The 8,429-nt window shown below is 37.5% G+C and overlaps 1 long non-coding RNA gene and 1 pseudogene across 1 annotated transcript; both read left to right on the forward strand.

Moving 5' to 3' along the window:
• Window positions 1–987: 987 nt before the first annotated feature.
• On the forward strand, window positions 988–1,719 carry LOC127144409 (ATP synthase subunit alpha, mitochondrial-like; annotated as a pseudogene).
• A 3,972-nt stretch (window positions 1,720–5,691) lies between these two features.
• Window positions 5,692–6,293, forward strand: LOC127144506 (uncharacterized). The gene is made up of 3 exons (XR_007816250.1): window positions 5,692–5,823; window positions 5,908–5,963; window positions 6,194–6,293. It is a non-coding gene; the product is annotated as an uncharacterized LOC127144506 (long non-coding RNA).
• The last annotated feature ends 2,136 nt before the right edge of the window (window positions 6,294–8,429 follow it).

The following is an 8,429-nucleotide window of genomic DNA, read 5'->3' on the forward strand; positions in this document are numbered from 1 at the left end:
GTGGTACATAAGTTGGGTTTAGTACGTCGTGAGATAGTTATGTTCCTATCTACCATTGGTGTGAAAGGGAGAACTACGAGGAGCCAACCCTAGTACGAGAGGATTGGGTTGGACCAACTTATGGTGTACCAATTGTTATGCCAATAGCAGTTCTGGTTAGCTAAGTTGGTATGGAAGAACTGCTATTCTGTGGGAAATCATTCTGTATACAAGTTCTCAGACGAGGTTTTTGAACATCCCTTCGATAGGCGAGAGGTGTAAGCACTGTGAGGTGTTTAGTGATCTCGTATAAAACGAAAGGACTTGCATTTTCACCATAACCAAAATGAAAGAATGTCAACCTATTCCTGCAATTACGGTCGGTCTCGCTACCTTTTTAGTTGTCGCCCCTTACATGCTTATTCGAATACCATAAGAAAGTAGCTCTTATCTCAAAGAGGGCTTATGCACTTTATGACTTTCTTATGTTATGGGCTCTCAAAGACTGAATTTAGCTGCTAGTTCAAAAGCCCTTTCTCTCTAATAATTATGTTCGCTCTGAAGCTCCAACCTATACAAGAGGCCTTAGCGTAGCTTACTAAGCGCTGGAATCAAGAGGTCAAATAATAGAAGCAGAAGGTCTAAGGAAGCGGAAGAAGAAAAAGAAGACAAGATTACTCTGCTCCAGAAGTTTTGGAATTCATGGGTCCGACCTATCCATAGATTCATATGGATCAAAGAGGTTATTCTGACCCGTCGGACTTCGGTCATTTCGAATCCTCTCCAATTATGGCTCCTTAATTTTCATTGAAAGGAAGAAAAAGCAGAATGAAATGAAGGAAAGCCATCCTACGTCCGTCCTCAGGAATTGAATGAGTAGAATTCTTCTCAAAGTGGGATTCGAAAAGAATTTGAGACCCTCATATTAGATTGATCCTCTCCTTCTTAGTTGAGTTGCTTATCACACCTTGCTCTCGATAAGACGTTTAGAAGGCAGTGGCTTCTTTTATGGCTCAGATCTATGAGCCTGTGGTATTTCTCCCTAGATCCCCTTTTCTTTCAAATGTCACGGTGGAATTCTCTCCCAAACCAAAACTAACAACTTTCTTATAAAGTAGAATTACAAACTTCAAAACGTCTTTGAAAGTGGATGAAATGGGTTGAGTCCTTTCTATAGGAGATGGAATTGCTTACGTTTATGGATTGAAGGAGATTCAAACTAGGGAAATGGTAGAATTTGTCAACGGTGTCAAAGGAATAGCCTTAAATCTTGAGAATGAGAGTGTAAGGATTGTTGTCTTTGGTAGTGATACCACTATTAAAGAAGGAGATCTTGTCAAGCGCACTGGATCGATTATGGATATTCCAGCAAGAAAGGTAATGCTTGGGCGTATGGTCGGTGCCTTGGGAGCACCTATTGATGGAAGAGGGGCTTTCAGCGATCATGAGCGAAGACGTATCAAAGTGAAAGCCCTTGGGATTATTGAATGTAAATCAGGGCATGAGCCTATGAAAATAGGGTTAAAAACGATGGATAGCCTAGTTCCTATAGGTAGGAGCCAACGAGAACTGATAATTAAGGAGCGAAAAACTAGAAAAATTGCTATAGCTATTAATACCATATTAAACCAAAAGCAAATCAACTCCACTCAATTCAAATGCTTTGCTGTGAACCTCAATTTCTTTCTTGTTCGGATTCTGCCTCCTATTATAATTTTTTTCTATCGGAGCAAAAGATAGAGACAAATCAGAGGAGGGATAGGTTGGGCAATTCTCCTACCCATCTTTTTCATACTTTTGAGCATGATCCTATTTCTGAATATTACAAAAGGATCTTTTTGAAAACGAAAAAGAGGACAAAAGTTCTTTGGATCCTCTATTTAAGCATTCTCTTTGACCTTGATCTGCCTCTACTTTCTACGTTTTCAATTTCATAGTCTTTTTTCTACTATTTGCGCCAAGTTTATGATCAATTTTTTCTCTAATTATTCTCTCTAATTCTTTAGAGAATTAATCTTCTCCTTTGGAGGATTCCTTTGTCCTACAGGTCCTCTTGAAACCTTGGCCCGTGACTCCAAATACGGTGGAGGAAACCTCCCTTTTTAATTGAATCCGAAGATTAGAGAGGGAGAACTGTATTTTTCTCCTGGGAAAGGAGTCAGGGCTCTTCTGGCGAGAATCTTTGAAACAACCTTTGGATTCTTTTACAACCCAAAAGGACTAATATTGGTTCGTAGAGTTCTCCAAACGTGATTTGAAGATTCAAGAACTCAAACACTCCTGTTTTCTCTATTTCTTCAAATTATAAAGAACAAGACCGACCTCATCCAGAACGCAACCTGCGATACCAAAAGTTGCTTCGTCTATTACTTGGAAGAGCACTGTAAGAAGCTAGACTCATTTGAGGATGAGTTGAACGAACAAGAATGAGACAAGGAGGAAATTTCTTTTTTAGTTGATTTCCTAAAAGATCTCCTCAAACATGGACATCAATCCTATTACGTTTGGAAGATCTTGAGGGCTCCTCACTGGCGCGATTTTTTAGATTAATTAGAAGTCTATTGTCCATTTTCTTTTTGAAATTGAAAGGAGGGAAGGCAAGGTTCTGTTCTCGTTCTTGTTTGCATAAGATCATCTATTCCACAAAAATGTTTCTATTATGGTTGGGGGTCTCAAACCAAATCGTCCTTGCAATTCTTCCTTCTTTTTTTGTTTTGAGTGTAGTATAACAACCTTAATTGCACAAGCCTGGGCTTGGCCTACCTCCATTCCTATAAAAGCTGTATGAGGCAAAAGCTCAACGTACGATTTTGAAGCCAAGCCTTTCCAGTAGTGGGGCTTAGGGACTGATATGATGATTGGTTTAGGTAGGGCGATCAACCTACTACGGGCTCCTGTAGAGATTAGTGCGTGAGATCACGATCCACAAACTGACGCATGGGACTGACCTTTGACTTGGAAATTAAGAGGGGAAAGATAGCATGTCACAAGAGCGAGGTTTGGAACCCTACTGCAGAAGGGATGCCTCGTGATCTGGGCTTAACGAGTGAGGCCTTTTGGCAAAGACAAGTCAATTTTGGGCCACTTAACCCTACAGGTGAGAAGGCCCTATAGACTAAAGGAAAGCATGTACCACTAGAACAAATATAGGCTTTAATGTCGGTTGGGAAAAATGGAAAATGAACATTAATGTCGGTTTTGAAAAGGCGGATGTTTAATGTCGGTTTTCCACCGACATTAAAGACTAAGCTTTAATGTCGGTTTTAAACCGACATTAAAGGTCCGCCATTTTGAAAACCGACATTAAAGGTCCATTTAATTTTTTTTAATAATTTTATTTTGTGAAAAAATAACAGTCTCTCTCTTACTTTACTCTTTCGACCCTCTCCTACTCGCGCAATCCCTTTTCTTCTCCAAATGAATCCGTCCATTTCTTCTTCGACGACTTTTTCTTCTCCGATGCCCGTTCCTTCTCCGAATAACAATCGCTGCCACCATTGAGCTTGTTGCCACTATTGTGATTTGGCGTTGGTTTTGGAAACCTTCTTCAACCTCTCTCCTTCAAAAGTCAATCGGCATCCTTAGCGTTGGTTTGGCAGAGAGAAAGTGATTAAGGAAGATCACAGATTTCTCATTGTTTTTCTCATCTTCTTTTCTTTTTCTGAATCCTTCCCATATTCATCCAAAGGCATGCTCATCCACTTTCTGTAGAGGTAAATTCATATTTTACATTTTCCATTCTTCATCTTCGATTTTGATTTTCGATTTTCATTGGGTTTCCTTCCTTTAAGTTTCTGTTTCCCCGTTTTGTTCAATGGGAATGTTGTGGTTGATTGATTTGTTTTTTATAATTTTATGAACTATTCATATCCAACTTTAGGGTTTAGGGTCGAATCACCATCGCTCTCTATTTTCTCTTCTTCTTCGATAGTTCCGTCACTCTCTTCTTATGGATTGTTGGTCCCTTTCTCTCCCTCTCGAAGACGAGTTCAAGAAGCTCGTCAATCGTATGAACCCTCCCAGGTTTCTTTTTCTCTTTAATCTTCGATTTTCATTATGGGTTTTGTTTACTCTGTTTCTTTTCTTAAATGGGTTTTGTTTTCCAGGGTTACCATTGATAATGATTCCAACAGAAAAGCTACTCCGATTAAGGTCTTTTTTTTTCTACTTCAATTCTTATTTTCAAGATGGGTTTTGGGTTTTTTCTAATTGGAATTGAGTTGTGAAATTTTTCAGGTTGATAGTGCTAATAAGCGAGGGAGTTTACTGGAAGTGGTTCAGGTTCTTAATGATTTGAATCTCATAATTAGACGAGCTTACATAGTTATTTGCCTCGGTTGGAATTACAGCTGGTTTTGTTGTGTTTGTCATTGGCAATCCTTAGATTTCTTCTCAAGGGTTTTGGAGTATCCATGATTTCCTCTCAAATTATTGTAAGTACTCATTTTTCTAATCATTAATTTGCATTTTCCTCTTTTTTGGATTTCATTTAATTTCCTATGCATTTTCTTGTTTTAAATACTCTTTTTTCTCCAGAAATTAAAGGGGTATTTTTAATTGTGTTTCTATGACTTTTGTTTGTTTAGTTCAAAGTCCATGAAGTGTAATATAATTAATAGTATAACATTGTGCACCTTTTTTTTTTCAAGTACTTCAATATTTGTGGAGTTTAAGGTTTGAAACTATTGATATTTGAAATAGTAACTGATGTTTTATCCCAATGAAAAATGAACTTAAAGTTTGTGTATCATTACTCTATGTTAAATGTTAAATGTGTATCATTGTGCACCTTTTTTTTTCAAGTACTTCAATATTTTTGGATTTCTGGCATAGATATATATAGTAAACTCTCTGACCGTGATTAAAGAACATGTAAATCTTGTATTGATTTCTCTATTATTTACGTTGATTTCATAACAAGCGCTGTAATTTAGTGAAACAATGAAAAATGCAGGCTGGGTTGATAATTGGTTGTTCATGGAAGCAAAGGGATGAAAGAGGTACAAACTTTTCACACTAGAGAGCCAACCCACACTTTCAGTATTAACATATTTTGGTTACATGCTGTATCTCTTCATGTTAGGATTGAAAATTCCCAAAGTTGCTTTATCGATCAGTTTACACAGCATGGTCTCATTGCCTATCATTGAAAATGTTCTAAGTGAATTGAAAATTTTGAATTTAGAGATTCGCCATTTGGGACTATCAGCAGGATTGGTTGGTGACATCTTAAGCCAAGTGGGTATCATAATTAGTAACATCATAAGAGTTTATCAAGTTGATGCTAGAAGTGGATTTTTCTCTTTAGGTGGATTCTTTGTTGAGGCTTTTTTGCTTTATTTTGTGTTTAAGCCAACAGTTGTTTGGATAATCAAAAGAACTCTAAAAGAGAAGCCAGTGAGTAGCACAAATATTCAAGCTGTTATTTTTTTGGTTTTGTTGAGTTCTGTTGTGTCTGTTTTATTTGGTTAACCAGCAATTTTTGGTCCTTATTTATTGGGTTTGATCATTCCTCATGGCTCTCCATTGATCATCTCTACTGTTGGTAAGCTCGATTTAATCATTACCGAGTTGTTTGTCCCGATTTTCATTGCTATTTCGACTTTACAAGCAGATATGTCAAAAATGTTTGTCGCATGTGCGTCGGGATTTACACGATTCAATATAATCGTTGGGATCATAACATTTTTGGTCAAGGTGATCTCTAGCTTTGTTGGTTCATTGTACTGTAACTTGCCTGTTCAAGGCTCTTTGGCATTGGCTTTCTTGATGGAGCAATAAAGGTGTTGTAGAATTGCTCTTCATCACAATTCTCAGAGGATATGATGTATGTATATCTAAAAGGTAGGTGTAGGAAATATTTTTCATGTACCAACCAACAGGATGCCATTTTTATTATTTATTCACAAAGTTCATTGTTGTTTCTAGTTTGTTGCCATATTTTTCAGTCAGGTTATGGCAAGGAGGAAATACCGCTGGCCCTGGTGTGGTGTTTTTTCTTTAGAAGATTAAAAAAAAATCTTTGTGATATGTGGTTTGCTTGCTTTGAACGACCTTTTTTTCTCTTAAATAAGTTGGTTTCTGTTTTTTACATTTTTGTTTTGTTTGTGATATGGATACTTAGTTACGTAGGTTTCGGTTGCGAGGACTTGCAATTATAACTAGGTCATAACATTGTTACTTATCAATTCAACCATCTTGATGTCTTTTACAGGGAGATATCACTAAACAAATGACTGCAATAGAAGAAATGGTTGCAAGTGAGTACAATTAGCCAGACCCTTATCTTTGTGACAAGATCTTGAAGATGGTCATTTGCGAAGCGTTCTAGTTTGCTATTAGTTGCAATTTTAGTTATTGCTCTCTCAATATATTCTTTTTCTTTCTTTATTTCTTTTTTTCCAAAGGATGATCAGTGTATAATAATTAAGCTTCATAATTTCTTTGTATTTGGAGCCAAATTGTATATAAATGTACACATATTAAGATTTCATTTTGTATATGTACAAGTAAAAGATTTCATTCTTAACTATTTGGTGTCATACAAAATGGACAATAATGCAAGGATTTAATAAAAATAAATTTGAAAAAACGACATTAAAGACAACTTTAATGTCGGTTAAAAAAAAAAATTAAAGACATCTTTAATGTCGGTTATCCACCGATATTAAAGATAAACCGACATTAAAGGCCTTCAATAACACCTTCAAAGATGTCGGTTTATAACCGACATTTAAGGCCTTTAATGTCGGTTTATAACCGACATTGAAGGCCTTTAATGTCGGTTTATAACCGACATTAAAGATGTCTTTAATGTCGATTATAAACCGACATTGAAGCCCAACCGACATTAAAGCCCTTTAATAACGCTCGCAAAGATGTCGGTCGCCAAGTGACATTAAAGGCCTTTAATATCGGTTTTAAACCGACATTAAAGGCCAAATTTCTTGTAGTGTACGTTGTACACTCTCTACCTTTCAAAGGAACCACTGAATGATTGCTTTTTACCCCGAGATAGAAAAATCTGAGTTCGGGGCATTCTCGTTCGCATTTTCTTGAGACGAAAACTATAAGTTCTTGAGCTTAGCCCGTTTTCCTTCGCTTAAATGCATTTTTAGTGGTTTCTGACATAGAACGAGCATTCCCCACTAGTTGGAAGAGCATTGGCCATCTTTCTTATTGTTTAGGGTTGCACCTTAGTTCTTCCTTCAATGAGCTCGCTTTCCGACCTATACATTGGGAAAATGTGTTGGGTGCGATGCAAGGATTTTAAACTGAAATCCTTGAAGTGTGAGTACCAAAACTTGAAACACTTATGACTAATACAAAACAAAGAAACCTTTGAGAGTTTGCTTTTTACACTGAGATAGAAAAACTGAGGTCGGGGCATTCTCGTTTACTTTTTCTTGGGACCAACAGTAGAAGTTCTTGAGCTTAGCCCATTCCCTTTGCTAAAATGAATTTTCACGGGTTTCTGACACCGGACGAGCGTTCTCCACTCCTTGGAAGAGCATTGGTCATCTTTTCGATCGTTCGAGTTGGAAATTAGTTCTACCGCCAACGAGCTCGTTTCCCGACCTATACTTTTAGAAAATGGGTGAAGGACGATGTTAGAAATGTACATTAAAGTCCTCGGAGAATGAGTCCTGAAGCTCGAACCACTTATGACCAATACAAAAAAAGAAACCACTGAAGGACAACTTTTTACCCCAAGATAGAAAAACTGAGTCCGGGGCATTCTCCTTCGTATTTTCTTGGGACTAACACTAGAAGTTCTTGATCCTAGCTTGTTTCCTCAGCTGATATATATTTTCAGTTGTTTCTGACACCGTACAAGCGTACCCCTTTCGTTGGAAGAGCAATGACCATCTAATCGATTGTTTCGGGTTGCACCTTAGTTCTTCCTCCAACATGCTCGCTTCTCGGCCTATACTTTAGGAAAATTTGTGAGGGACGATGCACAAAATGTAGACTGAAGTCCTCGGAGAATGAGTCTTGAAGCTCGAACCACTTATAACCAATACAAAAAAAAAAAAACCCTTAAATGACCACTTTTTAACTCGAGATAGAAAAATTGAGTCCAGGGCATTCTCGTTCACATTTGCTTGTGAAAAAAACTAGAATTTCTTGAGCTTAGCCTGTTTTTCTTCGCTTAATTGCATTTTTGGTGGTTTTCTGACACAGAACGAGCGTTCCCCACTAGTTGGAAGAGCATTGGCCATCTTTCTTATTGTTTCGGGTTGCACCTTAGTTCTTACTCCAACGAGCTCGCTTCCCAACCTATACATTGGGAAAAAGTGTGGGCTGCGATGCTAGGATTTTAAACTGAAGTCCTTGAAGTGTGAGTCCCAAAACTTGAAACACTTATGACTAATACAAAACAAAGAAACCGTCAAAAGATCGCTTTTTACACCGAGCAAGAAAAACTGAGTCTGGGGCATTCTCGTTCA

This window comes from Cucumis melo, chromosome 12 (assembly GCF_025177605.1).
Source record: "Cucumis melo cultivar AY chromosome 12, USDA_Cmelo_AY_1.0, whole genome shotgun sequence".
Classification (NCBI taxonomy): domain Eukaryota; kingdom Viridiplantae; phylum Streptophyta; class Magnoliopsida; order Cucurbitales; family Cucurbitaceae; genus Cucumis; species Cucumis melo.